Source organism: Anomaloglossus baeobatrachus, chromosome 6 (assembly GCF_048569485.1).
Source record: "Anomaloglossus baeobatrachus isolate aAnoBae1 chromosome 6, aAnoBae1.hap1, whole genome shotgun sequence".
In the NCBI taxonomy this organism is placed as follows: domain Eukaryota; kingdom Metazoa; phylum Chordata; class Amphibia; order Anura; family Aromobatidae; genus Anomaloglossus; species Anomaloglossus baeobatrachus.
In genome coordinates this window covers 472,724,598-472,732,481 of record NC_134358.1, presented here as the reverse complement: position 1 = coordinate 472,732,481, position 7,884 = coordinate 472,724,598, and positions in this window count along the sequence as shown.

The following is a 7,884-nucleotide window of genomic DNA, read 5'->3' as shown; positions in this document are numbered from 1 at the left end:
GGTAGGCCAGAATTTCTTCTCCCGTGAGAGCCCCTTTCAGCTGGACAAAAGATGTTTCTATTTGGCTGTTTCATTCAAATGGAGGGCTCTGCTTCTTAGCCTGCTTTGGCAGGCCCACCAGGAGATCTTGAAGAGGCGCTGCTATCTTTGTGAAACCATCAATGAACCTTCGGTAGTAGCCCACCAGCCCAAGGAACTGCCGCACCTCCTTTACCGTGGTGGGTCTTGGCCAGTCCTTGATTACGGTGACTTTCTCCGGATCAGGTGCCACACCTTCTGCGCTGACCACATGACCCAGGTACTGTACCTTTGGCTTCAAGAGGTGACATTTGGACGGCTTTATCTTCAGGCCATACTCCGACAGGGACTCAAACACTTCTGCTAAGTGCCTCAGGTGATCTTCGTAGGTCTTGGAGTAGACTATGACGTCATCCAGGTACAATAGCACGGTTTCAAAGTTGTGATGGCCCAAGCAGCACTCCATCAATCTCTGAAATGTCCCTGGGGCATTGCAGAGCCCGAACGGCATACAATTGAACTCGCAGAGACCCATTGGTGTCGTGAATGCAGTCTTCTCTTTGTCCGCCTCTGCCACGGGAACCTGCCAATACCCACTGGTGAGATCCAGGGTGGAGAAATAATTAGCTGATTTTAAGGCCGTTAGTGACTCTTCTATTCTGGGTAGTGGATAAGCATCTTTATGTGTAATGCGGTTAATTTGTCTGTAATCTACGCACATTCTCATTGTACCATCTTTTTTCTTTACGAGCACTAGTGGAGCTGCCCAGGGGCTACAACTATCTCTGATAACCCCAGCCTCCTTCATTTCCCGTAACATTTCTTTGGCACGCTGATACTGTGCTGGGGGTACAGGGCGGTATCTCTCTTTAATGGGATGATGATCACCCGTGGGGATTTGATGTTTAACCCCTTTTACCTGCCCAAAATCTAGGGGGTGTTTGCTGAAGACCCGCTCGTACTCCTGTACCACCCGGTAAACCCCATGCTTTTGGTGTGAGGGGGTGGAGTCGGTGCCCACATGTAATTTTTGGCACCAGTCTTCCAGCTGTCCCTTGGAGCCATTGTCTTCCGCCTGGTCGGACGGGATCAAGGGTTCCACTGCTTTGATGGTATTGTTACTGACAGTGTACAGTTTTGCTACAGTGGCGTACCGGGGCAATTTGGCTTCCTCCTCCCCACAATTCAGGACACGGACGGGCACTCTTCCCTTGCGGACGTCTGCCACCCCTCTGGCTATCAGGACTCCAGGCCTACTGTCTGAATACACCGGTTCTACCAAGGCCTGGTAATCCTGACCCTTGAGGCCTATTGCTGCCCGACACCATATCAACATTTCACTTCTTGGGGGTATTGCAATGGGGAGGGGGTCACTTACCCTCACACTGCCAATTTCTCCTCCGGCCAGCTCTACCTGCTGCCTCCTCATCAGGGCTCTGATCTCCCTCTGTAGGGCACGCTGCTGCCCGGAGCCGGCAGTTTCAGACGCCTGTTGCAACAAAATTATCACTTCGGCAATACAATTTTCTATCACATTTGTACCAATGGTTAGCAGTGGGTTAGACTCTTTGCGATCAATATCTACAATTATCATCCCCTGACATGGCAATTCTACCCGCCCCACTGTAATGGTTACTTCTTTATACCCAATTTGAGGCAAGGGCTGACCATTACTGGCCACAATTGTTAAATCATCATCTGGGCCATGGTCGATGTCTGAATCAGCCCAATATCTTTTGTACAGTTTATAAGGGATGGTTGTTACCTGGGACCCCGTATCCAGGAGGGCATTCAAAGGGATCCCATCCAGCACAATAGGAAGGACCGGGCGTCCTCCCACATACTTGCTGCGACTGGGGGTTGAGCCGGGCTTCCTTACACCTGGGGGTCGGCTCCTGGCCCCAGGCTCGGCCCATTTAAAGGACAGTGTCTTGCCATATGGCCCGCCTGGCTGCAGCAGCGGCAGATCGGTTGTCCCGTTGAATCATACCGGTCTGTGTCTTTTCCTCGGGTCGGCGGAATCCTCCTCTGTCGCATCCATGGGACGTCATCTGGGCTGGAGGCCAACTCGATTCTTGCAGGCGATGGGGTCACTTGTAGAGACTGCACGGTCTTGGCAAGGGCAGCTACAGTCTTGGTCAGCTCCTGGACCTGCTGTCTGAGCTCTGCAGCGGGATCCTTATCCAGGGACTGCGCCTCAGCCCCTGCAGCAGCTCGTGTTGCAGGCACCACCCCGGGGTACGTGATAGCAAGAGGCCGGAGGGGTACTGGGTCATTCGGTGTAGATTCCCTCAGTACCCGGATGGCCTGGTCCTTAAACTTTGCAAAGTCCAGAGCAGGGTTCTGCAGGACGATGATACGCAGCTGGGTCCTGTGGGCATCTGACAGGAGCCCCTCTATGAACTGCTCAGTTAGGAGTTTGTCTTCTTCACGTACACTCTCTGGGCCCACCTGTTTAATTGCTCTCAGGGCCTCCTGCAAGTTTAAGGCATAGTCCCTTATGCTGTCTGTGGCCCGTTGTTTGCACCCAAAGAATCTCATCTTTATTTCTGCTGCGGTGCGGGTGTCGAAAGTACTCTTTAACTTGGCCAGTATCTGGGTTGCTGTCCCTTTATCTGTATCAGGCCAGGACTTCACTTCACGCTGGGCCGCGCCGGCTAGCTGCCCCATTAGTATGCCCACCTTCTGGCTCTCAGTCAGCGGATACACCCGGAACAAGCTGTGCAGCCTTTCTCTGAAGTCGCTCAGGGTATGTGACTCCCCGGAGTACTGCGGCAGCCATTCTGCTCCCGGGATGTACGGCATTGTGATCGGCATTACCGGTGCTACCGCGGGGGCTGGGGCGATGGCGACTGGGATTACATCGGCCGGTGCTGCTGCGTCTTGTACTACTACAGCCACCGGCTCTCCCTCGGTGTCGGACATCTTCCTCCCCCTTAGTGAACCTTACCAGGCTCCGCTTTCTTTTTACAATCTCTTCCGGGTAGCGCGGGGTTAACGACCCTCCGCTTTGATGGCGCGCTCCCTTCGCGCTCTTTTTCGGGCACGCCCCCCTTCTTCCTGCACTCAGCGAAGCTAATGGCGGCGGCAGTCTTCAAACAGTAAACACACAGTCTTTTCAAAGGCGCACAGTACCCGGTGGGCGCCGGGCACGAGATCCTGTTCACAGCGCCAAAATTTGACTCGCCCACCCCAGGGCTATGGGACACCCAGTGCCGGGCCGGACTAGTCCGGGGGTCGTCAGTGGTGGCGGGGCCCGACTCCGTGGTCCTGGTGGGTGTCAGTTTAAATATGGCTGCTGACTTGGGGTTTGAATAAAGTTTGTGTTCGTGACGCCACCTGTGGTATGCGGCTATTAAGCCGCCGCTGCTGTATGGGGCCTCCGGGGCTGTTGGAATGGCAGCTAGGATGGTCCTGCTCCCCACAGGTGGAGCGGTACCCCGGGGCAACAGTTGGTGTTCATGAGAGTCTATGTTGTGAATAACACAGTGCAGAGCCGACAGGCAGTGAAAGAAACAGGCACAAACAGTAGTCTCTTTACCTTCTCCTCTTTTACTCGGCAGCAGTTTAGTCCAGGGAGACCGTCACAGATGGTAAAGATGGTCCGGCCGGCCTGGAAGTGCCTGGGGGTGATCTTTGGCCAGTTGAGTATGAGGCCTACTCCCTAATCGTTCTTTTCTTTACTATTATAGGACCCTGCACTCTGAATTTAGCAAAGGCCCTCCTGCTGCTGGGACCAGTGGTTCGTCACTTGTTCTGTGTGGTAGACTGCGCAGGCCCTCTCTGGTGCTTCTCTGCTGGAGTCCACACCGGGCCCTGGGGATGCAGCTGTACCTTCAGATTGCTTCTGGGCCAGGGGGCTTGCAGCTCTCCTGCCCTCCGGATTCGGCTACCAGGGAAGGATTTTATACCCTGGCAACCATAGACTCTGATGTCCGAGTCTCTTCTGTGCCTCTCTGCACTTCTTGCTTCACTGGGCCAAGCTATTCCATCTCTAGGCCCCAGTTCCACAAGGCAGCACTACTCTGCGTCTGTTCTCTTTGCTTCCTTTCTACAGACTGAACACTACTTCCTCCCTCAGGTCAGACTTAAGGAATGCTCCCTGGAATTCCAGGTTCAGAGCTCCCCCTGCTGGCCAGAGGGAGAACTGTGTGTCGCCAGGGGTTAAGGGGATACCCAGAACCGGGCCAAGGGGTTGCTTCTGGAAAGGGGATCACGGTGTCGAGACCCGGTCTGTGCTCCCTGGTTCCACAATAAAAAGGGGGGTTATGTTCGTGACGCCACCCGTGGAATGTGATCAGAGATGACCACCGCTGCTGCAGAACCTCCGGGGTGATGGAAGGCAGCTTGAGATGGGACGGCTCCCCACGGGTAGAGCCTTTTCCCCGGGGCAGTGTGTTAGTCGTCTATGGGGGTAGTGCAGGACACGAGCACAATAAACAGGCAGACTCACGGTTTTGCAGTTTCGTTGTCTTTTACTGATGATGGTATTCAGCAGAGTACTGTCCACGGAGTCTGTGAGGGGTTCAGGGTTTCTCCCACCCAGCCGGGCCGTTTTGGCTTCCTTGCCTGCACTGTGTGTCTGTGGCCCTGCTGCTGTGTGAACTATGCAGCTGGCTCTGCTCTGCTCTGCTCCTAGGTACCGACCTGACAGGCAACTCGAGTCCTTACTAGTATGTTCCTGAACTCTGCGTTTGTTGCTTGTGTCTGTGGTACAGGTGAAAGATCTGGAATCTTCACTTCTCTGGTGGTAACTGTGCAGTATGTAACCTGCAGTCTCGGATCCAGCATCCGTTCTGTGTGCTCCACTGGGATGAGCTCAGCAATGCTGTCTCCCAGGAATGTTCCTTTGTGTACTCTTTCTCCTTTCCTCAGGTCCTCAGCTAGGCCTGGAATTGGTCAGTGGATCCTGAGGTGAGCTAAAGCCAGCTTCCAACCTGCAGAGATCCTGTCTCCTCAGTTCTCTGCACTGAACCGAGCTGCAGCTCCACTGAACTGCACTCTCTGCACAAACAAACAAACTGAAACTACTGACCATTTCCTCCCCCCACCAGAATATCCAGGGAAGCAGCTTGGTCTCCCCCTTCTGGCCAGGAGGTCTTGGTGTTGTGTGTGGGGAGTTAACCCTTTGTGTTGTTACTGTGGCAACCCTGGGGTGCCACATTCCCCCTTAGTGAAGAACAGTACTCCGGGACTGTGAAACAAACAAACAAGTTATGAACAACAAGTGTATATATAAATACAGAGTCTCAAAAGGAAAAAATACAAAAAACCTTAAAGCTCAAAAAGAGTCCAAAATGTTCAAAAATATATAAGTGTTCATACAGTGTAGTCTCTGTAGGTACTGGGCTTTTGGTCTTAACGTTGCAATTAAATAAACATTTCAATCAACAAACACTTCTTAAAGGTGTCTCTACTCTGGTCATAAGTGCAGTAGGCTTCACGGACCTCGGGCCACCAACATGTGATCAAGTTGTAACTCTCCGTGCTGCCACCTTACACCACTCTTCTCTCACCTTTTCTATACACTAAACTGTTACGGTTTTTCATATAAACATTATAACATATGTACATTTTATATGCAATTCCACATTAGTCTTTATATCTTGCTGGTATCTGACCCTGAGTACTACGCTGTGACCTGCGTACTGCTGGTGTACTGGGTGTACTTAGCATAATGGTGTGGGTGGAAGTGTACCTATTTGGTGTTTCTGGTACTTGTGAGGATGGTGGACTGACTGTAGGACTGGCAAGCTCACTGGGACCAGGAATCTGTTCTTCCTCTACGGTTTCGACTTCCAGTTCTTGTTGTCTTGAGACTTCTTGTGGTACGAGCTCTGATGCTGGTTCCGCCACTTGAGGGAAGGCGATCATTGGGACTACTACTGCTCCATAGTAATTTGGCCATGTTTTTGGGAAATCTCCTAAGACTGTATGGAACACATCTTCTTCCTCCTTGACAGGTTGTACCTGTATGGGTAAGATGGGTAAGGTGACTTCTGGTGTCTTCAGGGTTTCAGGACACGGTTTGAGTTGATCTCTTGACACGACAGCTGATGTCCTTCCTTCATCCTTACTGATGAGACATACTTTGGGATTATCCATACTTGATGGTAAGACTGTATATGGGGTGGTTTCCCACTGATTATCCAATTTGTTTGTGCGCCGTTTCCTCTTGAGAACTTGGTCACCAGGTTGCAATGGGGTTGCTAGAGCATGCTGGTTGAAGGTTCTCTCCTGTCTTCCCCTAGCTTGTTGGAGACTTTTCTCTACGCACTCTTGTACTTTGCGATACTGCTGCTGACGTAGGGTATCCCAATTGGATTCTTGAACTTCCGCATCTGGCTTCAGAATTCCCATATCTAAATCAATTGGCAGTTTACCGGGCCTTGCACGCATGAGGTAAGCAGGAGTGCAGTTTGTAGAACTCACCGGGACATGATTGTACAAGTCCACCAAGTCTGGCAATTTCCCTGGCCATTGATTTCTTTCTGACTCTGGTAAGGTCTTCAACAGGTCAATCACAATATGGTTCATCTTCTCACATAAGCCATTTGTTTGGGGATGGTATGCTGTTGTGCGGATCTTTTTACAGCCATACATGTTGCAGAATTCTTGGAAGATCTGTGATTCGAAAGCTGGACCTTGATCTGCAAGGACTTGTTCTGGGTAACCATGGGGTCTGCAAAAGTACGTCTGGAATGCTTTAGCTGCTGTTCTAGCTGTAAGGTCTTTCACGGGTACCACCACTAAGAAGCGTGAGTAATGGTCCACGATGGTTAAGGCATAGACATAGCCGGACCGGCTTGGTGACAACTTGACGTGGTCTAATGCGACTAGCTCGAGTGGTTGCTTGGTTACTATGGACTGGAGTGGAGCTCTCTGGTTCTGTTGATCCTTTCTTCTGAGGTTGCACGGTCCGCATTTTCTACACCAATCTTCAATTGATTTTCTCATGCCAACCCAGTAGAATCTTTCTCTTAAGAGCACTTCCAACTTTTTCCAATCAAAATGACCAGCACCGTCGTGGTAAGCTTCCAGAACCATCTTGACGTCTCTCTTGGGCACGATGATCTGCCAGACCAACTCATGTGTTTTTGGATTGGTGTGCCTTCTACAGAGCTTCCCTTGGTACAGGAACAATTTACCTCTCTCTTTCCAGAGATGTTGTGTCTCAGCTGGGGCATTCTGATTAGGGTATGTACCTTGTTGTGTAAGCAGTTCTTTCACTAGCTTCACAGCTGGATCGCTGTCTTGTGTGTCAGCCCATCCGTGGTGTGCTAATGGGTTGAGAGTTGCCTGCTGTTGTTTTTGGTAGACACTCGGTTGATACTGTCCCACCCTAGGACGGTGAAAGGCCGGTAGCTCAATTTCTTCCAGTCCCTCCGGTTCCTCTTCCACGTTCCCCGAGTGTGGCATCCGGGATAAGGCATCTGCATTCCCATTCTTGTGGCCTGCCCTGTACTTGATGACAAAGTTGTAGTTTGACAGTCGGGCTATCCATCGCTGTTCCAGCGCACCTAATTTTGCAGAGTCCAGGTGGGTCAACGGATTGTTGTCAGTAAAGATGGTAAATTCTGCAGCTGCCAGGTAGTGTTTGAAACGCTCTGTTACAGCCCAAACTACTGCCAGTAGTTCTAACTTGAAGGAGCTGTAATTCTCAGGGTTTCTTTCTGTAGGCCGGAGCTTCCTGCTTGCAAAGGCAATAACTTTCTCTTTGCCTTCCTGCTTTTGAGACAATACTGCTCCCAGTCCTACGTTGCTGGCATCTGTGTACAAAATGAAGGGTTGATGGTAATCTGGATATGCCCGGATCTCTTCTCCTGTCAGTGCCCACTTCAACTTCTTAAAGGACTCTTCTCTCTC